This window comes from Macrotis lagotis, chromosome X, assembly GCF_037893015.1.
Source record: "Macrotis lagotis isolate mMagLag1 chromosome X, bilby.v1.9.chrom.fasta, whole genome shotgun sequence".
Taxonomy (NCBI): Eukaryota; Metazoa; Chordata; class Mammalia; order Peramelemorphia; family Peramelidae; genus Macrotis; species Macrotis lagotis.
In genome coordinates, this window is record NC_133666.1 from 168,632,793 (window position 1) to 168,655,922 (window position 23,130).

A 23,130-nucleotide genomic window follows, 5' to 3' on the forward strand; every position below is an offset into this window, starting at 1 on the left:
CTTTGTTCTTTTTTTGCAAGGCAATGGGGTTAAGTGGCTTGCCCAAGGCCACACAGCTAGGTAATTAGAAAGTGTCTGAGGCTGATTTGAATTCTGGTACTCCTGACTCCAGGGCTGGTGCCCTATTTACTGTGCCACCTAGCTGCCCCTTCCTTTAACTCTTTCAGGAATTCTTGTTGGGTTTGGGTACAATTAACATTTTTCTTTGAGGCTTTTTTGGTAGCTGTGTTCATATTGTTGTCTCCTTTCTATTTCTTAGTTTTTGCTGTAACTGCAGTAACTTTTTATGGTCAGTTTTTTGTTGTTGTTTGCTTATTATTCCAGTCTATTTTTTCACTTTTGAACTTTATGTTAAAGTTGGGCTCTGCTCATCAACAGGGGAGGAATGGGTGGGGTTAGGTATTGCTTCAGGCTTTTTCATGCTATTTGTTTTCCAAGTTAGTTCTGGGCATCTGCAAGTTTTTGGTGCTTCCAAGGTCTATATACTGCTTTTTACTAAGAAAGGCCTTGCAACTGCAAGCCTGGTTGCTCCCCTCTGCCTTGTGTTGGCCCTAAATAAAACAAGAGTCAAAATAACATAAAAACAATAAAGAAAAATAGATTATGGGGCAGCTAGGTGGTGCAGTGGATAAAGCACTGGCCCTGGAGTCAGGAGTACCTGGGACTAAAGGGACTAAAGAGGGCAGGGCAGTCCTCCTTTCAAAGTCTAAAGAGGATATATTCCAATTCTCACAATAGCTAAGAAAACCTTTGACCAGGAAAACTTAAGAGTCATTATTTTATTTAACACTAGAAATTGTGACCAGGGACCCTGCTGCATTATGACCAACCACCCTGGAACTGTGGCCCATAACTGCACATAGGCAAAAGAGTTGATAATCAGCATTGGTTACACCCAGTGCTAGCAATGTCTTTCTGACCAGTTGTCTGACTCCTCTACAGTACCTGGACTGAGAGAGCCTGAAGCTGCTGTAGTTGCTCTCAAAGCTACCTCCAAGGTACTGCCACAGTAAGGCATCTAGGCTATTACCCCACTTAATGACACAGATCTCTTTTGTTGATCTTCTAAGTTTTCTTGGGTTGAAAAAAGTCTCTGTTCTTTTGTTGGTTCTGACACTTCAAAATGAAAATTGAAGCATTATTTTAAAGTTGTTTGGAGGAGATAAATAAAATTGTTGGGAGAGTTCAGCTGGGTTCTTTTGTATCCCCTACTAACTTGTCTCTGCAATTATAGCTATTATTAAGACCAAAGGCCACACAACTGGTAGATACAGAACGGGGATTTGAACCTGACACTTAGGTGGTGCCATAGTGCAGAGTGCCAGGCCTGAAGTCAGGGAGACTCATTTTCCTGAGTTCAAATTCTACCTCAGATGCTTACTATGTGACCTTGGCTTACTTTACTATGTGATTTACCATGACCTTACAATGGTGACTTAGCTGTGTGACCCTGGGTAAGTTACTTAACACTTTGCTTCAATTTCCTTATCTGCAAAATGAACCAGGGAAGGAAATGGTAAAGCACTCAATAGCTTTGCCAAGAAAACCCTAAAGATTTGGATATGACTGAACAACTCTGACTCCAGTGTTCTTTACATTTCATGATTTCAAATTTTATGTTTCTAGTCTCTTATTCTCCCCTGAGATCCATACCCACATCTTCCCTCAGAGAACCTGCTGCCACAATACACTCAGATCCAAAACTGCATTCATTACTTTCTTCTTAAATGCTCCTTCCTCCTAACTTCCCTTTTACTGTTTATTTTGAATCTGCTATCCTCTAAGTCATTCAGGTTTGAAATATATTATCTTTGAATCTTTTCTTTCTCTAATTGCTCACAATGAATCAGTTTTTAAGACCTATTGATTATAGAACTGAATCTCTTCTCTCTTCTTCACTCAATACTGCCGCTGTTCTAAATTCATCCTCTTGTGACTTCTTGTCTGGACTGTGGCAATGGCTTCCCAACTGCTCCCGCTATTTCCAGTCCCTTTCCCTCTAATCCATTTTACCAAAATAATTTTCCTAAGACCTAGGCCCAAGTATTCTCAGAAACTTTTACTGCTTACTCCTCAGGATAAAAATGGAAATTCCTTAATTGAGGGATTAAGGGCCTTCTGTAATCTAACTCAACTAGCTGATCCCAGAATTCAACATGTCAATCTCATGCCATCATAAATTTGTATATTTTTCATCTATTTCTCTTTCAATGGAATTTACTTCCCTCCAAGTCAGTTTTTGCACTCCTTTCCCTGAGTCTTCCAGTTAAATGAGTTCAATCCCTTTTTAGATTTTCTTAGAATATTTTATTTAGATCTTTCTTTTGCCCTTATCATTGCTTACTTTTCATCAATCATAACTTGTTTAAACTTCTCTCTCCTGTGAATATAAATATGTTCTTATATTCTGTAATTGTTAGTAATACAAACAAAACAAATGAAATAATCCCTAACACCTAACAGTGGACTTTTCTCACATAGTAGGTGGTCAGTAAATGTTAAGTCAATTGAATCAAATTGAAAATATTAAAAGGGGAGCCTGGCGAAGCTAAGGAGTCTTATTTTGAGTAGCATCAGAAGGCAGATTCGGGCCTGATAAAAGGCAGAGCTACAGCTGTTCAACAATGGAAAACATTGCTTTATGAGGCAGGGAGTTCTGAGTCTGGAACTGTTAGGCAAAGTTGAAATGATCAGGTCACTGAGATTCTCAAGCAAGGTTGGATCTCAAGGGAATCTCTTGTCTTTAGTCAAGTGCAAGTTTAAGATTCAATGGTTTTTATGATAAAACAAAGGTTTCTGCCAGACAGTGATCAAAGAAGATTTGTTCACTTGAATGACTAGGATCCTATTACAATTTATACACTAAATTTCCAATGATAATGGAAATTTTAACAAAGGAAAGAGTGGGTGGGAGGGAGGAGCTTGGGTCCACCTGGTTGCATCAGTTCCTGTTGGATCTCTAATGTTTACCTTTCCCTATTTGGAGATAAAAATCAAACTTAACAGAAAAACCTTGGCTCAGACTTTGGGGAGTGAGGTGCAAGGGTTGGGGCTTTGGGAAAGGCAAATTAGGTAAAGAGTGACCACAGGCCTCCCATGATATAGATACATGAGGATATAGTAGTGTCCTAAGAGTTTTTTAATTTCTTTTCCTCCATTTGTGAGAAAACTCGTTTACCTGCTGAGATTTTCCTGACTCCCAATTATTTTGATTGAGATAAGAAGCTACACCTAGTAAAAGAATTTGTGATACTCTTTGGTGAATGTATAAGCCCAGACTCCTTCCTCCTTTAAGAATTAAAAAAGAAAATCAACTAGATCTGATAAGATTTTATTTTTGTTATCTTGCAAATGTAAATCTCACAAACATATCTTTGTAATGCAAGTCAGTAGTTGTAAATTTTTGCATCTATAATCCAAAAATAATATTCTTTTTCTTCATTCACTTGATGTTATTGGAGACTATATAAACTTTAAGAAATCTCTGGGGGATCCAGAATTATTTGAAAATTCTAGGCCTTAGCTGAAGCCTGTATAACGAACCTTGGTTTTTTTGCCTCCTAGATCTCTGCCTGTTGAGAAGTATCATCACTGGATATTTCCCCTTTCTCTCCTTTCCCTTCCAGGGAATCAAGTTAGACAGACATCACTCAGATGTTCAATTATTGACACTGGGCAATCACTGAGAAAAAAGCCTTGAAGTTTCCAGGACTTTACCCATAGCACATGGTCTGTCAGGTTAACAAATTTATTTGTCTACCTACTACAGGGCTGCAAACGGGCCGTGTCCTGTCAGAAGAACCATCTCAACAACCAGTGAAGTTTCCTGGGAGTTTGAAGTAGAAACTGGCCGGGAGGCATAGGTAAGGAAGAAAATAAGAGGGGAAATCAGCGACTGATTAATTAAATCCGGGTAGAACGGATTACTTTGTAACCAGCTGGTTACAGAACCTGTATGGGAGATAAAAAAAAAAGATTAAGATACTTATGGTCTCTTAATTTATTGACTAGCTGGGGAAGAGAAGGTACTTGGATACCTCCCAAGTGCTATTCCAAAATTCAAGTAACTCAATTCAATCTGCCCTGCAGTGTGCTAGGGTCATAAAGATTCCAAGACCCAAGCCCCGGCACTCAAGGGACTTGCATTCATTCTCCTGACAAGGAGGGAGTGAAAAGGTCATTTGAACCAAAATCCAGGTAAGCTCCCCTACTTCCCAAGCCTTCCTCAACCTTTCCCTCTTGCAATTCCTCTGCTGATTCCCTCCTCTCTTTTCCAACTATTTAATCGTTTCAGCAACTCACTCCGAAATACTGCTGATAATTGATACGTCCCAGACAGTGTGAAATAAGGTGTTTTTTGGATACTTTCTGAATGCAAAGAAATTGCTGGACAGTTGCCCCTGGAGATTCTGGGATTCCTTTGGACTGGCAAAGTTGGGCTCCAGGTGTCCCGGGGTGAAGGGGAACGAGGGAGGGGGGAGGGGGGAGACGCTGGCTCCCCGGGCGCCCAGGGTGCGGGCCATCAGTTTTGGGTCTAACTGGGACAGTCTGTACTAGGCGTGCACGGCCCCAGGCCAAACCCCCGCAGGAGGAGGAGGGGGAGGAGGGGAGGAGGAGGTGCCGCTGCCGGGGGAGAGGGCTCTCCGCAGGACAAAGTCCACCTCCTGGGCTCCCGCAGGGGCAGGTATCTCTATCTACTCATCTGCTCCCCCTCTCTAGCCTTGCCATCCCAGCGGCGGCAGTGGAGAGGTCGGTAGCCCAGGTAGGACAAGAAGGGCTTCTGCCCCCGAGGGCTGCTGCCCGGCGCGCAGAGCGCGGGGGGCCGGGGTGGGCCAGCCCCGCACGGGCCGGCCGCCCCGGGCCCCACAGACACGTGTCTTGCGGGCATCCGAGACGCACCTCCGAAGTTCTCTTTAAGGGGTAGGGCCCAGCCACTCCTGCCTTCCTGGGACTCGTAGTTCCCGCTCCTCCAGAGTGGCTATGGAAGGCCGAGCGGCTGGGGAGGGAGCGGACTACATTTCCCAGAAGGCGCTCGGAGGACCGCGTGAAGGGGGAATCCCGGGAGGCGGGGGTAACCTAGGAAGCCTCAGTGAAGATGAATGAAGAAGTTTAGGGGCGAGCGGGGATCGGGGCCCCGGACCCAGGGCGGCGGCCTTGGGGCCATGGGGTGACCGGGCCCACGACGAGGAGGCGGGGGGCAGCACCATGGGGGGCCGGCGGGCGGGGTACGACTGCTGCGGAGGACTCGGGAATGTGGATTTCCAGCAGGTACGGGGCGGGGCCGGGGCGGGGCCCGCGGGGCCCCTTAGCGCGCCGCAGGTGCAGCCTCTCCCGTGCGCGGGGCGCGAGCCTGGAGGTGGCGGCGGCGCTGCGGCGGAGCCCGGCCTCGGGGAGCTTCTGAGCGCAGGTAGCCCCAGTGTGCGGGCCTGGGCACCGCCCCTGCCGGCGCCCAGAGCTGGTGGGATGCCTCCCCCTCCCCTCCCCCCGTGCCCCCTTCAGCCAAATGCCAAGTTAGGAAACTTGCTACCGCTCCTTCCCCTTCCCCCCAGCTGACTCTGTTCCTCTGTCCTTGCTGCTCCCCCTCAGTCAAAACTGACTTGAAATAGCTTCACACGCTTCAGTTCATTCTAGAAACATTTTTTAAGCATCTGATATACGTGAGTTATTGGGACACAAATGTAAAGGAAAATACACATATTACCATAAATAACTAAGCGCTAATGAGGGCTTCCTGTAGAGGATGGTTTTTGAGCCTAGCTTTGGGGGAAAGCTAGGATTTCTTAAGAGGTCCTGGGGATGCGCGCACTTTGGGCCCCGAAATGCGAGAATATTTATGGAGCGCTCCATACAATTTCTTTGTACTTCGAGAGTTAAGCAAATCTTAGTAAATGATTGCTATAGAGTTAAACACCATCCTTCTAATTAGTTCCCCTTTCTCTAGACTCCCTCTCCTCGTGAGCCCCCCGAGTTGATGAAATCCATTTCAAATCAATTTTTTTTTAGATGTATGAGCCTCATTGGCTCCTTTCTAAATTTATTTTTTTAATTTGAGTTTTACAATTTTTCTCCTAATCTTACTCCCCCCCCAGGGCAATCAAATCAATTTCAGTTGTGGCCAGGCAGGTGACCTTTGCAAGGGTGGACAATGTTGGGGTCCAGATAAAAAATTAAAATATTAGAATTGAGACTCAAGTAACTAGAGGCTGCCTGTGTAAAGGGGTGAAGTTAGTTACAAAACACAATAGGAACTAAAGAAATTTTATCCCAAGTAGTCTCTTTTAAATGAACTAACTTGAGAGGGGTTTGACCCCCCCCCAAATATCAAGTTAAAACTATAATTGTTCACAACTTGATTTTCTGAGACCATCAGTGACAAATTCCTTAGGTATTCCTTAGGTTCAGTTCTTTTGACAAATAGGCTTTACAGAAACAGTGCATGGAGAAAGAATGAGAGGGAAGGGTGAGTTCATTCGATTTCCTAGTAACCCATTCTCCCATTCATATCAGGGCTCATGTCTTATACAGTTGTCTGGTTTCTCACAATATCTCCTTTAGGACATTTGGATTGGGCCTGTTCTCAAAGCAACTTTTTTTTTAGGGTTTTTTTTTTTTGCAAGGCAAATGGGGTTAAGTGGCTTGCCCAAGGCCACACAGCTAAGTAATTATTAAAGTGTCTGAGAGCGCATTTGAACCCAGGTACTCCTGATTCCAGGGCCGGTGCTTTATCCACTACGCCACCTAGCTGCCCCTTTCAAAGCAACTTTTTTTTTTTAGTTTTTTGCAAGGCAAATGGGGTTAAATGGCTTGCCCAAGGCCACACAACTAGTTAATTATTAAGTGTCTGAGACTGGATTTGAACCCAGGTACTCCTGACTCCAAGGCCAGTGCTTTATCCACTACGACACCTAGCCACCCCTCAAAGCAACTTTGAACCAGGCTTCTCTAAGCCTTGCTTCTCTGATTCAGGTTGCCTACAAGACATTCTTATATATCTCTGCTAAATTTCATTCTATTATAATTTTTGCGAAACAGATCAATACAATTTAGAACACTCTTCTAAATTTAGTTTTCCAATAAACCAATTCAAACATCAGGAACCTATAATTGATCCAAAATTTCAGAGAATTTAAACTTAACATATCTACTACAATTTCTATCTTATTTTAAACCTTGTACTTGATAAGCTAAAAAAAATCTTAAAAGAGAAATTTATGGGGCCTAACTGGTGAAAATGAGCCTTTCTGTTTTATCAATATGAAAATAATTTTGCTTCCTTGACAGTCATTAATTTTATATTCCTATTTGAGAACTCATTACTAAAACATGTTCAAAGCTTGAAATTCCCATTATAAACATGTGTGTGTGTAAATACATGTATTCTAAGAGAAAATAATTTGATCCTATCTTCTCAAAGTTTACTACTGCTTTTAAGCTAAAAAAAAGAAATTTAAATAGAAAAACCTTTATTGCTATGTCTAAATCCCCCCCTTTGGAGGACATAATTCTTAAAAAAGAATGAGATACTTCAGACACTTAATCTCATATATGAATTTATAACCAATAGGAGAGGAAGATGACAAACCAAAAAATGCATTTATTTATTGTTTAGGATATGGAAATGACTATAATTTCAGAGTGAAAAGAGTAAAATCTTACATAGTTGCATCCAGTTTTAGTAATTATTAACATTTTCCTTAAAACATATTTTGCAGAATGCTACTCTGAAATTCACTTAGATAGTTTAGCATTTGTAAAAGCATTCAAACTCTTAATTTGGAAATTTACAGAAAGATTGCATTTTAATTTTTGACTTAGTTTGTGGTGCTATAAATTACCTGCAGATTCAGATTCCTATCTTTTTCTTGTCTGCTTTCTAACTTGGCCAGATACAGGAGGCAGAGAGAGGTTGGTCAGATATTGGAAAGAAAATAGCTTGATTTACACAAATAAAGAGACAATACTAAATACTAAATACTAGTAATAATGGAACTATAAAAAAAATCCCCTTTTAGACTGGTAATGGAATTTAGATTAATTTATTCTACACTTTAGTCATTTCCCCTTCAACTGGAAAAGACATGACTTCCTTAACCTTCATAGGCTCTGAAGAGCATCAGTATCATTCTGATTACCTCCTCAAACACCATTGAGGATCTTTCTTGAGGGGAAAAAAAATTCTTCAGGGCATTGTCTCCAAGGGATTTTACTAGACTTTGTATTGACAGTTATTTCCAAATTATCACACTGAACACAAAACAGTTCCCCAAGTCATCTGGGCAGATAAAATTAACTTTTCCTTGATTGAGCACCTACCTTAATCTCAGAAGAAATTGGATATAGGAGGGAGAGTCAGGTTCCTTGGTTGTTGTACATCATGGAAATAGCCCCATGTGCAAATTCCACCTGTGACTTTTTGGGTTCCTCCTGCCCCCAGTGCTATTCAGGTACTGGTCTCCATACTCCTGCCTCTTTGTAGATTGCCAGTTATTATCTTTGAAAATTAAGTTAAACTGAGAGATAGGATTCCAGGCATAATCAATTTATTAGGCTAGCCGTAACAATAAATTGGATCGATAGTGTCTCTCAATGACCAAAGACTCAAGAGTGAAGAATGACAGATGTGGCTTCTTATTGGCCTGACAGTACATCATTTGAACCTCTCCTGACAAAAGTAAAATGCTCTCTACTGGTAGACATTTTAATGAGGAGGTGGGTTAAAAGTCACCTCAGTTCCTCCCCATTTCTTCCTCATTGGGAGGTATAGTCTAACAAAATAGACTTGAAGCAACTTGAATCCAAGGTTGAATGGGTGATGGATAGTTACAAGGGAACTTACATTTGAGTTGTTTTTCTTACATTTTTGAAGAGAATAATTAACATCATGGGTGATTATCTTGATTTATGTATGAATTGGATTTAAGTGAGACAGAGTTGCACAAAGTCCTCAGCCTCACTCTCTGTTTCTGAATCCAATGTCAGAATAGTCTGGTGGCAGGACAGTTAAAGACATGGCCAGGGATGCAGTGGCTGATCTTGGCATCTTTGATGCTCTTTTTAAAAAAATTATTTTATGACATTTTAACATTTTACTTGTTTTCCATTTATATACAATAGTAATATGTACCCATCATTTTTTTTTATTATTATTTTTAGGTTTTTGCAAGGCAGTGGTGTTAAGTGGCTTACCCAAGGCCACACAGCTTGGTAATTATTAAGTGTCTGAGGCTGGATTTGAACTCAGGCAACTGACTCCAGGGCCTGTGCTCTATCCACTGTGCCATCTAGCTGCCCCTACCCATCATTTTTTGCAAGGCTCTGAATTTTACAATTTTTCTCCCACCCTCTCTTTGCTCCCCCACCCCACCAGAAGGCTGTCTGATAATCTCTACATTGTTTCTGTGCCATACATTGATGTAAATTGAATGTGTTATAAGAATAAATATAACATCCCCCCCAAGAAGATGAGAAACCTCAAGAATAGAGAGAGAGAGAAAAAAATTGTACATCAGTCTGTGTTCAGATTTCAATGGCTCTGTCTTTGGGTTGAGTTGCTTTCTTTATCGTAAGACCAGAGAAGTTGCTTCGATATTTCTCCCTCAGTTGCTATTACTAGCTGTACCTCCACTCTTATTTCTCCCCACTCTCATTTATTTAATTCTATTCTCTTTCCTTTTATCCTGACCCTGTCCAAAAGTGTGTTGAATCTGAGTACCCTCTCCCTCGATCTCCCCCCCCCACCTGTTCCCCCTCATCCAGTCCCTTTCCTCCCATCCTTCTCCAGGGCAAGACAGATTTCCTCACCCTATTAAGTGTGTATGTCATTTCCTCCCTGAGTTATTCCCAATGAGATTGAAGGTTTACTCATTCCCCCTTGCCTTCCCTCCCTCCACTCCATTGTAAAAGCTTTTTCTTGACTCTTATGTGAAATCTCTCAGCTTTTTCTTCATCTCCTTTTCTTTCCTCCCAGTACTTTCCCCTATTACCCATTGACTCCATCCCTTTACCACATCATACCATTATATTCCGCTCCTTCCTATGTCCTGTCTATGTACATATATATATATATATATATATATATATATATATATGCTCCTTCTAATAGCTCTTATAAATGAGAAAGTTCATATGAATTATCAATATTTTCTTCCCATGCAGGAATACAAGCAGTTCAACATCATCAAGCTCCTCATAGTTAGACCCTCTCTTCCATTCCCTCTATGTTTCACCACAGTCCTATACTTGGAGATCAAACTTTCTGTTCAGCTCTGGTCATCACAGTAAGAAAGTTTGGAAGTCCCCTGTTTCATTGAAAGTCCATCTTTTCCCCTATAAGAGGATGTTCAGTTTTGCTGGGTAGTTAATTCTCGGTTGTAAACCAAGATCTTTTGCCTTTTGGAATATCATATTCCAATCCCTAGGAGCCCATAATGTAGATGCTGCCAGATCCTGTCTAATCCTGACTGTGGAGCCTTGGTAGTTAAATTGTTTGTTTCTGGTAGCTTTTAGAATTGTCTCTTTGATTTGGGATCTTTGGAATTTGGCTATAATATTCCTGGAAGTTTTTCTTTTGGGATCTCTTTTGGGGGCGACTGGTGAATTCTCTCGATTTCTGCCTTATCCTCAGCTTTTAGGGTCTCAGGGAAATTTTGCTGTATTATTACTTGAAAAATGAAGTCTAGGCTCTTCTGGTCATGGCTTTCAGATACCCCAATAATTTTTAAATTATTTCTTCTGGATCTGTTTTCGAGGTTGGTTGTTTTTCCAGTGAGATATTTCACATTTTCTTCTAATTTTTGGCTTTTTTTGGAAGTTTTATTTCTTCCTGATTTCTTGCAAAATCATCAGCTTCCTTTAGTTCCATTCTGATTTGAAGGAGTTATTTTCTTCAGAGACCTTTTTTATCTCCTTTTCCAGCTGGCCAATTCTTCTTTTTAAGGCATTCTTCTCATTTGCCTTTTGTTTTGCTTTTTCCATTAAGCCAAAACTGGTTTTTAATATGTTATTTTCTTCAGTATTTTTTTGTATATCTTTCACCAAGTTTTTAATTTGGTTTTCATGATTTTTCTACATCACTCTCATTTCTTCTCCCAATTTTTCCCCCACCTCCCTTAATTGCTTTTTTTATGTTTGTTTGTTTGTTTTTAGTTTTTGCAAGGCAGTGGGGTTAAGTGGCTTGCCCAAGGCCACACAGCTAGGTAATTATTAAGTGTCTGAGCCTGGATTTGAACTCAGGTACTCCTGACTCCAGGGCCGGTGCTCTATCCATTGTGCCATCTAGCTGCCCCTGTTAATTGCTTTTCAAAGTCTTTTTTGAGCTCATCCATAGTCTGAGCCCATTTTCTGTTTCTTTTGGAGGTTTTGGATATGGAAGCTTCGATTTTGTCATCATCTGAGTATGTGTTTTGATCTTCCATGGGACTAAAGTAATTATGGTCAGATTATTCTTTTTCTGTTGTTTACTCATTTCCTCAGCCCAAGACTTAATTTCAGCACTTCCAAGGCTTTGGGGTTGTTTTTTTGGGGGGGATGGGCCCACTGGGACCTTTATTCCTTCAGGGTCTTATGTTCTCTAGCCTGTGCTTTGATATGTAGATGCCCTCCCCATACTTCCCTCTGCCCTGGGGCTATAAGGAGGGATCCAGCTTGGTTATTTAGTATGGAAGCCCAAACTGCAACATGGATCTGAATGTAGGCAAACTGCAGAGTCCTGCCCCAGGGAGAACACAGAAATCTCTGCAGACTTCCCTTACTGTCTCTGGGGGTGAAGGCTGCTTTCTCCAGATTCTGTGGCTGCTGCTCCTCAATCCACACTCATTCTGGTGGAGCAGAGTTCTCTCACCACCCCTTCAAGCTGTTGCTGGTGATATTTGTGCTGGGCTGCCCCGGTTTCCCAACCCCCCCCCCCCCCATGAAATACACCTTTCCTGTGGAACTTCTAAGTTAACTTGGACTGGGAAAATGTATCACTCAGTCTTTCTGTGTGTTCTGCCCCTCTGAATTTTTGCTAGAGCCATTCTTTGATTTTTTTGGAGGGTGGGGGGAAGAAATGCTGCCTTCATGCTGCCATATTGGCTCCGCCCCTTTTTTAATTTTTAAAAAGATTGTATTTATTTTGAATTTTTACACTTTTTTTCCCCAATCTTGCTTCCCTCCCACTGAAGGCAGTCTGTTAGTCTTTACGTTGTTTCCATGCTATACATTGATCTAAATTGAATGTGTTGAGAGAAGAAAAAAAAATATGAGATAGCAAGATCATATAATAAGATAACTTTTTAAATTTAAGGTAATAGTCTTTGGTCTAACTCCACAATTCTTTCTCTGGCTACAGATGGTATTCTCCATCGCAGATAACTCAAAATTGTGCTTGATTGTTGCACTGAAGGAATGAGTCAGTCCATCAAGGTTGCCCATCACCCCCATGTTGCTGTTAGGGTACGCAGTGTTTTTCTGGTTCTGCTCATCTAGCTCAGCATCAGTTCATGCAAATCCTTCCAGGCTTCCCTGAATTCCCAACCTTCCTGGTTTCTAATAGAACAATAATGTTCCATCACACACACACACACACACACACACACACACACACACACACACACAAAACACAGTTTGTTAAACCATTCCCCAAATGAAGGACATTCACTTAATTTCTAATTCTTTGCCACCATAAACAGGGTTGTTATGAATATTTTTGTACAAGTGATGTTTTTACCATTTTTCATAATCTCTTCAGGTTATAGACCCAGTAGTGGTATTGCTGAATAAAAAAAAAAACCATTTTTGTTGTCTGTTGGATGTAATTCCAAATTGCCCTCCAGAGAGTTTGGATGAGTTCACAGCTCCACCAACAATGTATTAGTGTCCCAGATTTCCCACAACCCTTCCAACATTGATCATTGTCCTTTCTGGTCATATTGGCCAGTCTGAGAGATGTGAGGTGGTGGTACCTCAGAGATGCTTTAATTTGCATTTCTCTAATAAGTAATGATTTAGAATAATTTTTTATATAACTATGGATTGCTTTGATGTCCTCATCTGTAAATTGCCTTTGCATATCCTTTGATCATTTGAATTGGTGAATGGCTTGCTTTTTTAAAAAATTTGATTCAGTTCTCTGTTTTATAAATGAGTCCTTTGTCAGAAATAATAGTTGTAAAAATTGTTTCCCAATTTACTACATTTCTTTTGATCTTGGTTACAGTGGTTTTGTTGTGCAAAAGCTTTTTAATTTGATGTAATCAAAATGATGTAGTTTCTTTTTAATGATGTTCTCCATCTCTTCCTTGGTCATAAACTGCTTCCCTTTCCATAAATCTCACAGGTAAAGTAGTCCTTGATCTCCTAGTTTGCTTATAATATTGTTTTTTATATCTGAATCCTGTATCCATTTTAATCTTCTCTTGGTATAAGGTTGTGAAGTGTTGGTCTAATCCAAGTTTCTTCCATACTAACTTCCAATTTTCCCAACAGTTTTTAATCAAAGAGAGAGTTTTTATCCTAGTAGCCGGACTCCTTGGGTTTATCAAACGGCAGATTACTATAGTCATTTCCTACTATTGCATCTAGTCTATTCCACTGATCCTCCACTCTATTTCTTAGCCAATACCAGACAGTTTTAATGACTGATGTTTTATAATATAATTTTAGATCTGGTAGGAGAAAGCCACCTTCGTTTGCACTTTTTTCATTAAATCCCTAGAATTTCTTGACTTTTTATTTCTCCATATGAATTTACTTAGAATTTTTTCCAACTCATTAAAGTAATTTTTTGGAATTTTGATTGACCAAGCTCTTAAGGAAACCACAGTGCCTGTTTAGCTGCCTTCATGACCACTGGAACAAATCCACCCATTCTGCCACTCATTTATATGCTTGGGGTAATCACCTCCTTAACTAACCGACAGATTTGAAGCCTGATCCCTCAATCTGGTTTAGGAAGCTGTCTGCTAAGACAGTTTTACTGAGGTGTTCCCACCTCCTGGCTTCTGGGAGTTACAGGTTGAAGCAAGTGAACATCAAATGTGGATGAGGAACCCTGAAAAGGACTCTGGCAAATCCTTACCCCAGAGGTGCTAGTCCTCCTTGAACACCACATTGAGTTAAATCTGAGTTTGAGTTAAATTGAGTTAAATCTGTAGTGGGTGAGACTATTGTCCACAAAGGCAGACAATACCAGGGTGGTACAAAGTTAAATAATAGAATTGAGACTTGAGCACCCCCAGAGATAAGGAATGGGACATAGTTCCTGCCCTCATGGAGGGGAAGGTAAGATTGAGACGTAAAGAATTTGAGGTATGTAATAAGAAAATATGGTAAAATAGATATAAAATGGTAGCATGGAGACGAAAGACATAATTATTGTGGCGGTTATCATGGAGAAAGTGGTGTTTGTTCTGGGATTCTGAAGAATAGGAAGGAACTAGATAGAGCTGGTGGGAAAGGCATTACAGTAGGAATAAAAGAAACTTTGTTTTTATTTGTATGCCTATTACTTAGTACAAAGCTTAACACATATTAAATGCTTAAAGAATCTTTTGAATTCAAAAAGGGAAAAATATTGAGGAATATTTGGGAGACTGATATTTATTTTCTTGACACTAAGTCTCCCTACCTTTCTTATTTTTGGCAGTAGAGGATTGATATTTTTCAAGCTAAAAACTTCCTTTTTGCTGCATTAGGTACCAAGTTGTTTTGATTTTTTAAAAAATTTTATCTCTTGGGTCCAAACAAACTGTACCCTCATTCACCACCTCTTTCCTAGCTCCAGTGTCCTCTACTTAAAATCTCAATACCATATTTTAGGATGGACATTGATCAGTTGACATGTGACTACTGGGGGATAAGGGGATGATGCTTTGGAAGAAGGATTGGTTGAGGGACTAGAAAAAGGAAACTTACACGTGATTGAAGAATTAAATTTATTTTGCTTAACATCAGAGGTTGGAAAAATGAGCACAATTAGGTTTGATATAAGAAAAACTACCTTACTAAAGCTGATCAAATGTGCATTGAGTTGCCTGGGAGGTAATGGGGTTTTTTCCTCTTTGGAGATCTTCAGACAAAGCTGAATAATCATGTGTTGAGGATATTTATCAGGGATTCCTGTTCTGAGGTCCCTTCTAAGTGTGACAATCTAATTGTAAAGGGGAGAAGGGTGAGGTAATTTTGGAAAGGTAGCGGTCATGGTCATATTGTAGAGGATATGAAATGCCAATTTTTTTTTTCTACTGGTCTTGTGATCTTATTGGTATTAGAACCTTAATAAGAAGATCTCTTAACCAATGCAGGTAGGTTTCTCCTATGCAAGTCTTGGAGACTTGAAACACTGATAGCTAGATTTCTATAGGTTATGCTGCCTTTAATCTATATTTAGCAGCTAATGGAACTATTTTTGAGGGAAAGGATGACATAAATTAATCTGGTGACATTACATAGAATTGATTTTTATAATACACCACTGATCTCCAGTGCAAGAGTGAAAAAGCAGTTAAGTGAAATTGATGTAGTGGGATAGGGATGGGGATGTAAACAGGAAGGATATTCCAAGCCAGAAATGGGGAGAGCATGAGGCATATAGGAAATAATAAAATATGTGTCAATGTGGAAATAGTAAAATAACAAAAGTAGTATTAAAACTATAATAACAATAATAATAATAAATATAAAATAATAAAAATATGTCAATGTGGCAGAGAGGAGGTGGTCATGATTATCAGTTTCTCAAAGTATTACTGCTTTCCTTAAGCATTTTAAGTGGGATAAGACCTGGCCAAACAAAGAAGTGGATCACCAGTGGTGTCATGGAAGATCTTTTCTTTTTCTTTTTTCTCTCCCCTCTCTTTTTGTCTCCCTCTTTTTTCTTCCTCTCCCCCTCCCTTTCTTTCTTTCCTCTCTCCCTCCATTCCTCCTTCCTTCTTAGTGCTTGTAGGCCAAGAATTGCTAGGTGACCCTTTTTGCCTTCCTGTGCACTCAATGATATAGGACAGAGAAGGAACCATGTAGACATTTGGGGGGTCTGAATTGAAACTGACCCTTCTGACTAATATGCTTTATCTTATGGACTTGTAGCTGTTTTGAATGATTCTGTTAAACTCTTTACAGTAAATGAATATGCAAAGAAAAGTTTACATGTTTTATATTATTCATTTCCACCCCCTCTCCAATCCCTGTTTTAAACAAAACAAAGTACAGTCAGAGCCCAAGTAGACAGGGTTAAATGTTACCATCTCCTGGAGCTGATAGTGTGCACATGCTTACAAGGAGTGACTACTTATACAAACTAATCGTCCCTAATTAGGTGAAATGGGACCTATACCCTGGTTCAGCTAGTGTGTGTTTGTGTGTGTGTGTGTGCGTGCACGCGCTTTAAAAAAAAGGCTTTTAAACCTCCCTTGTCTACCCCCCAAAAAAATATCCTGATTCTGTGGAATTAGAGTTAGGGGTTGAGTATGACTAATGTTATCCTTATGCAATCAAAGTCATAACTAGCCTCTGTCCTTTTTTTCCTCTTCTTGCCTCTCTTTACCCACCATGTGATCCCATTACTCAATATGGTGACAATATGATGCAAGTTGACTGCCAGGTTGGCTGGAATGAGGACTGTTGAACTCTAGCTAGATTTTACACTGTGGTCTTAGTAACTACTACAGGTTAGCACACAGGCTTTTTTCTCTAGATTGGTAGAAGCAAAAATGTTTGCAGATCCTCAAAGTATTTGGAGAATGCCTGCTGCAATGGGACACATTAAAATGCCTAAACAGCAAATCTTGGTTTTTTTTTTGAGAAAGGCTGTTTGAAATACATCTTTTTTCAAATTAATATTTGTGCAAATCAGCAAATAAACATTCTTTGCCTACTTTTTATGAGACATGATGAAGCATAAATTAAGAAACAACATTCCTATGCCCAATTTGCAGTTTGGTAGGGAGACAATGTAGATGTCTATGCATACTAACAGAGGAGGACTCCAGTTTTAAATGTAGTATTTTCATAATATTGACAGTCTCTTTTATTTTTAAATGCACTGTATTATCTGGACTAGATTGAATCTTACAGCAGAGACATATATGGCAAAATCCTGATTGTGTATGGTTTGTTTTGATTTTATGAATTGTTTTCTTCAAAACTTGACCATTAGGGTAACAAGCAAATTAGTTCAAGGTAAACCCCAAGTCTAGGATGGTGTCTAGGACTTTAAAGTGAAGCCTGAATTTATAAAGTTCATTACACATCTATTAAGTGCTCTTCCTCCCAATAAGTCTGTGAGGTCCTAAGTTCAAATCTCTCCCCTGTCACTAGTTGAGTGACTGTGAGCAAGTCTGACATTCTTAATCTGTAAAATGGGGGTAACAGCACCTTTAAGACCTACCTCACAAGGTGGCTGTGGGACTCAAAATGAAACTTGTGTTGCTAACTTTTTGTTGGGGGGTGGGATTGGATCTATTTTTTATTCCTGGAAATCTCTCTAGTGTGGCAGAATGGCAACCTATCTATAATTTATAGTCTCAGGGAGCTGCTGGGTCCCTGAAATGTTAAATACGTTGTTCATGATCACACAGCTGGTTATGTCAGAGGCAAGTTTTAAATTTAGATTTTCTGACTCCTAAGATCCACACTTTATTCACTAAAAATATACTGCCTTCCTTTACAAATCTTAAATTAACTGTTATCATTAATTAAAATTTTCTTCTCATTTTATAGTTGAGGAAACTGAGGTGCAGAGAAGTTAAGAAACATTCCTAAAATCAGTAGGGCTGATAAGTCAAAGTTAGCGCTGGAATCTAGCTCTTCTGACTGTAAAGCCAATTTTTTTTGGGGGGGGGGTGGTGGTAATTATACAAAGTGAAGTAATAAGTGTATTGATCATAGTGAAGCTAAGCTTGCATAGATACCAGAATCAGAATGACAAGATAAATTAGGTTAGATCACTCTGTTTCTTGGTACCCCATAATTCTCCCTCAGTGAAGGGGGAAATTGTCCCTGGAAATCAGTGACTTTTACTCTTGTCCTCTACTGTTTGTCCTCATGTCCTGGTGTGAGGTGTGTTTTTGGTGCTATTTATTGATCTGCTGTATTTCCCAGGAAAAACATTGCTTTGAAATGTTTTCAAATTCCTGAATAAACTAGACTTGATAACAGTCTTCCCCTGCCAATCCAATCCAAAAAGCAAATCAAGATTACTCCTAACCATGGGTACATTATTAACTCAGTCCCTGAATAATCAAGACATTATTTGGGACGTCAGTAGAGAAGAAAATGTAGTATTAAGTTTATCTCCATTCACTTTAGGCATACCTATTCATACTGGGCATCCTCTTAAAATCGAACCTCTTGGAGGAACCAGCCAATCATAGAGAGGAGGCAAGGGCTAGAGGGAGCTTCACTGGCTTGGAAGAGAAAGTTCTGAAGATATGGCTCATCAGTCCAGCCTGGAGGGGATGGTTCACTTGTGTTATAGAGAGAGGAAGGGCTATTGAAGTGGAAGTTGGGAGCCCTGAATTTGAGTCTCAGAGTTGGTATGTGGAATTGTGCAGGTCATTGCACAGTTCTGATATGCAAAATGGTGATAAAAATAGCTTCATGAAGATGTTATTCACCTCCAGAGAAAGATATGATAGAAGTATACATAGTGCAGTGTAGTGTAGTGTATTCACACACACATACATGTCAAACAGTGCCTTTTCTTGAGGGTGTGGAGGGATGGAGGGGGAGAGTTCAGAATTTAAAACATAAAAAATAAATACCTTCACTAACTACATTGATGGTTGGTTTCCAGGATCAAAGATTATTTATGTAAATATAAACTTTATATTTGTAAAACTTAAAATACTCTGAAAATATCAGGTTTGGTTTATTTTTTTCCTGTTCTGAGGCTATTCTAGACAGACAAAAACGAACCTAAATTGTATTTTTAAAGAGGAACTAGAAGGTGGAATTATTAACTAGATAGGAGAATGACTTTTCTGAATAGGGAATCCTTTCCAGCTCTCCTATCACACATATCTCTGTTGGCCTGCAGCTGCTATGGAGAGGATCATATCTGGTGCACGACCCAAAGCCAGAATGGGCTTCCTTCCCAGTCCCATATTCTGGATTCTTTCACTTCTCCACGGTATCTTTTGAGTTCTGCCCTGTCTGTACCCTTTCCTCTGGCTGGATGAGAGTTTAATGTGTATTTCATTGTCTTCCCTCTTTCCTCCCTGACTGGGGTAAGAGCTTTATAAATCCTTGTAGGCTTAGGGTAAAGGAGAGTGGCTGCCCATAAAAACCCTCCCCAAAGACTGTCTGACTCCTTGGATAAACTGGATCTTGATTTTTAGCCAGTTTTTATTTGATATCACTAGAGAACATGGTATCTTGTTGAATTTAGGATTCTGACTACAAGGAATTACAACAAAATATAATTAGCATTCTACTATGACAAATTTAATTTTTCTGTTTCAAAGACTTCTTCAGGATCTTTTCAAGTCTACAGGGTTAATTAGTGAAATTAGTTTTCAGTGTAGAGATGAGCAAATGGGTCAGTAAATAGGAAGTATTGGCTGATAAATCTGCTTAATAGTTTTTGTTTACCTAGATTTCTGTTAACCAGGAACAATATAACTCTTAAAAGATTAAAAATTTTCATAGACTGTTGTTCAGTCATTTTCAGTTGGGTTTATCTCTTTGTCCTAACTTTTGGAGTCACTGGAGTAGTTTGCTATTTCCTTCTCCAGTTCATTTTACAGTTGGGAAAACTGAGGCAAACAGGATTAAATAACTTTCCCAGGGTCATACAGCTAGTAAGTGGCTAAGGCCAAATTTGAACTTGAGTCTTCTGACTCCAGACCAGCTGCTCTGTCCACTGTGTGACCTATACTGCCCCTTCACAGAATTCAAATAGAATCAAGTATATTGACCTGGACCTGTCTGTTTTTGTGTGTGTGTGTGTTTGTGTGTGTGTAGCCACCACAGTGAACATGGGCTGTTATTCAGGTTTGACCATGTCATCAGTTTCCATCAACTTCATTGCCATTTCTATGCTGATGATTCTCAAACCTCCCTGTCCTGCTCTACCTTCTCTGTTTACCTCTAATCTCACATTTCCAACCACCTTTCAGACTTCTAGAATTGGATGATCAGTAAATAATTTGAATCCAGCATCTTCAAAATTGAATTCATTATCTTTCCCCCTAAAAGCCCTTCACTTCCAAATTTCTTTATTACCAATGAGGACATAGACATCCTCCTCCAACTCCAACCCATCCAAACTTTTGCCATGGACAGTCAGTTTCCCCTTTTCGTTATCTCTTGATGGTTTTGCCTCTGATACTGCCACCACCCTGGAGCAGGCACAGCATACTTGGGCTGTGGCAGTAGACTGCTTGTGCAGCCTCAAGTCTCCCCCTATTCCAGTCATCCTATTCTTTCTAAAGCCGTGGTCTGACCACATCACCCCCCTCCCCCACAGACACATAAATCCACACACCCCTACTCATACATTCTAGTGATTCCTTTTCGCCAGGATCAAATACAAAACCCCCTATCTGTGATTCAAAGACCCTGCCCCCCACTTTTCTGAAAGTCTTACAAAGGCCACCTGGAAGGCCAGAAGGGGAACTTAGCAATTGGGGAAACCTTCAAGGTGGAGGCCTGTCTCTCATCTTCGTTCACATTGATGGGATGTTGCATCCTTGTGTCCTTTGGGATGGTGTCTAGGAATCTCAGTGGAACTCTTACCCTTAGCTTTGGGCATTCTTGGCCCTCCTGTCATCTGCCAGCAGATGACAGCCTGTAAAAATAAAGTCAATCTTCAAATCAGTGTTTGGACTGCTATTAAACCTAGTCCTTGATACAGAAATCTGCAAGAGACCAAATCTCCTGAGTAAGTGACATTTTCATGGGGTTGGCCAAGGGCCTATTCTGGAATCCCAGAAGGGGCCGTTTGAGAAATAGACTGCCTCTGACCTAATGGCTGAATCTTTCCCCAAGTCTGGTGGCTCAAGACTCTGCCTTTTCTGATCCATGAGCCAAGATTGCTTTTGTAGGGATTCAAATCAGTGTTGTTAGAGATGAAAGAGACTAAACCTATCTAATCCAGTCCCTTCATTCAATAGAGGAGTCAACCAAGGCCCAGAGTAGTGAAGGGATTTATTCTAGAAGGCACATTGGTAGATAGAGATTAAAACCCCCATACTCTCCATCTTTCCAGCCATCTCCATATTGTAATCATTTGTGTGAAGGATGTAAAGTAAATTTACAGCATAGTCAAATCATTCTGTGCATTTGGAGACTGAGATGTTTTTCGATGGTTAATTCTATAGTTCTTTTTTACCTCTTCCCCTTGGGTGATAATTAAAAGTTATATGAACTTCTGCCTTGCTCTCCTTTTTAGGCTTTCTCCTTTTGAGGTGTTTTTACCCTTATAGTCATTTAATCCAGGGATCACCTGAGGACTACTCCCTTGAAGGACCATGAAGCCCTGGAAAAAGAGAAAAGCATTTCTGTTATATTGAGCATGCATCTTTTCCGTGGGGTGTGGTGACTTGGGAAAGATTAAGAAGAAATTGAAAGGCAAAGTTCCATCCAATCCAGTAGTTCCAGATTGAATTGCCATACCCTTTAGAAAGCTCTCAATCTTCTATTTCCTCCCTTTCTTAATTAAATCCACAAACAATTATAGGGTTATTAGCATTCATTCATATAGGTTCATATTTTTATTCACTCAATCACATTTTTTTAAAAACATTATTCTTATTATTATGGATTTCTTATTTTTTATATCACTCTTATTCCCTCTCCCCTCTTTGAGTCATCCTTTGAAATACAGATTCAAATTGAAAGAGAAAAAAAAGCATTTTAATGAAACCAATACATTAGCCAGGTCTCACACTCTATACAATTATTCCATACTTCTGGTTCTTTTTTTCTGTCAAGCGACTGAGAGATGCCTTTAGTCATCTCTTCAGGACTCAGTTTGGTCATCATAATTACAGTGTTCAGTCTTCTTTTTTTTTTGGCCTGTTTTCATTGTTGTCATTGTCAATCATACTTTTCCCACTCCATTCACTAAGTTTCTATTGAATGCTTTCTACTTAGAGTCAGAGACAAAATATTAATATTCTATTTGGCATTTTAGGCACAATTCTTCCAGAAATAACTTCATATAATTGAACATTAATATCTGCGCCTCTTCTGGCTTGGGAGAGAGAGAGATGTCTTATGATGTGTTTCTCTGCTCCTAGACAGTTTTAGGTAACATTTATAGTAATTATGAAGAAGAAAATCACAGTATGTAAAAAATACAGTTGTTGGTTAACATTTCAGAATAGTTGAATAATAGTCTCCATTCCATTCTTTCTTGAATCATCACCCTCTTGGAATCTATGAAGAGAGTCAGGTAGAGAATCTCTTCTGAAAAATGGAAGAGAGAACTTTGCTTTGAAAGGAATAAGGGATACTTCCTCTGAATGGGTGCTTCTGGGGAATAAGACTGGGGGAGAGATCCTTTTTTTTTCAAACTTTAGTTTCCATCCATTTTCTGTTCTTAATCTATTTTTTGTTCTTCGTCTACTCTACCTTTTAGGAGTGTCTGAAAGAATTTTTTTTAGACCAGAGAAATATTTCTTAATATTTTTTTAGAGAAACTAAATAGAAGGTTTTATATCTTAGATTTGAATTTCCCTATTCAATTGGGCTACAAATATACAGACTACTCACAGTCCTGATTCCATTCCTGATCTGCATGGAAATTTTGATCTGTTCTTTTTCTGATCTAAATTGGTTTTTCTCATCCTTAGGCATCCAGTTGACCTGCCCAATCTTAGGGCTACCATGTTTATGCTGGACATTAATAGGTCCCCAAATCTACTTAGTTCTGCCTCAACTTAGAACTATTTTTTAAAAATTTATTTATTTTTGAATTTTACAATTTTCCGCCTAATCTTGCTTCCCTCCCCCCACCCTCACAGAAGGCAGTCTATTGATCTAAGTTGAATGTGTTGAGTGAGAAATCATATCCTTAAGAAAAATATAAGATAGCAACTTTACATAATAAGATAACAGTAAATTAAGCAACCTAGAACTATTGACCTCAAGCAGTCTACCAGGCTCAACCTTCTTTAATCGGAATTGCAGGTGTGAGCTCTCACTCTTGGT

At 39.7% G+C, this 23,130-nt stretch overlaps 1 protein-coding gene across 7 annotated transcripts in view; it reads left to right on the forward strand.

Annotated features, from left to right (window-relative positions):
- The first annotated feature begins 3,756 nt into the window (after positions 1-3,756).
- Positions 3,757-23,130, forward strand: part of PEMT (phosphatidylethanolamine N-methyltransferase) — a 191,682-nt gene continuing 172,308 nt past the window's right edge. For 2 of the 7 annotated variants that reach the window (XM_074204813.1, XM_074204818.1), the window contains exon 1: positions 3,757-3,863. The gene's annotated coding sequence lies outside the window, so the exon portion shown is untranslated. Of the gene's footprint in view, positions 3,864-4,089; positions 4,198-4,660; positions 4,763-5,207; positions 5,269-5,338; positions 5,408-23,130 lie in introns of those variants that run through there. The other 5 variants (XM_074204815.1, XM_074204819.1, XM_074204817.1 and 2 more) reach the window with 5 other exon arrangements.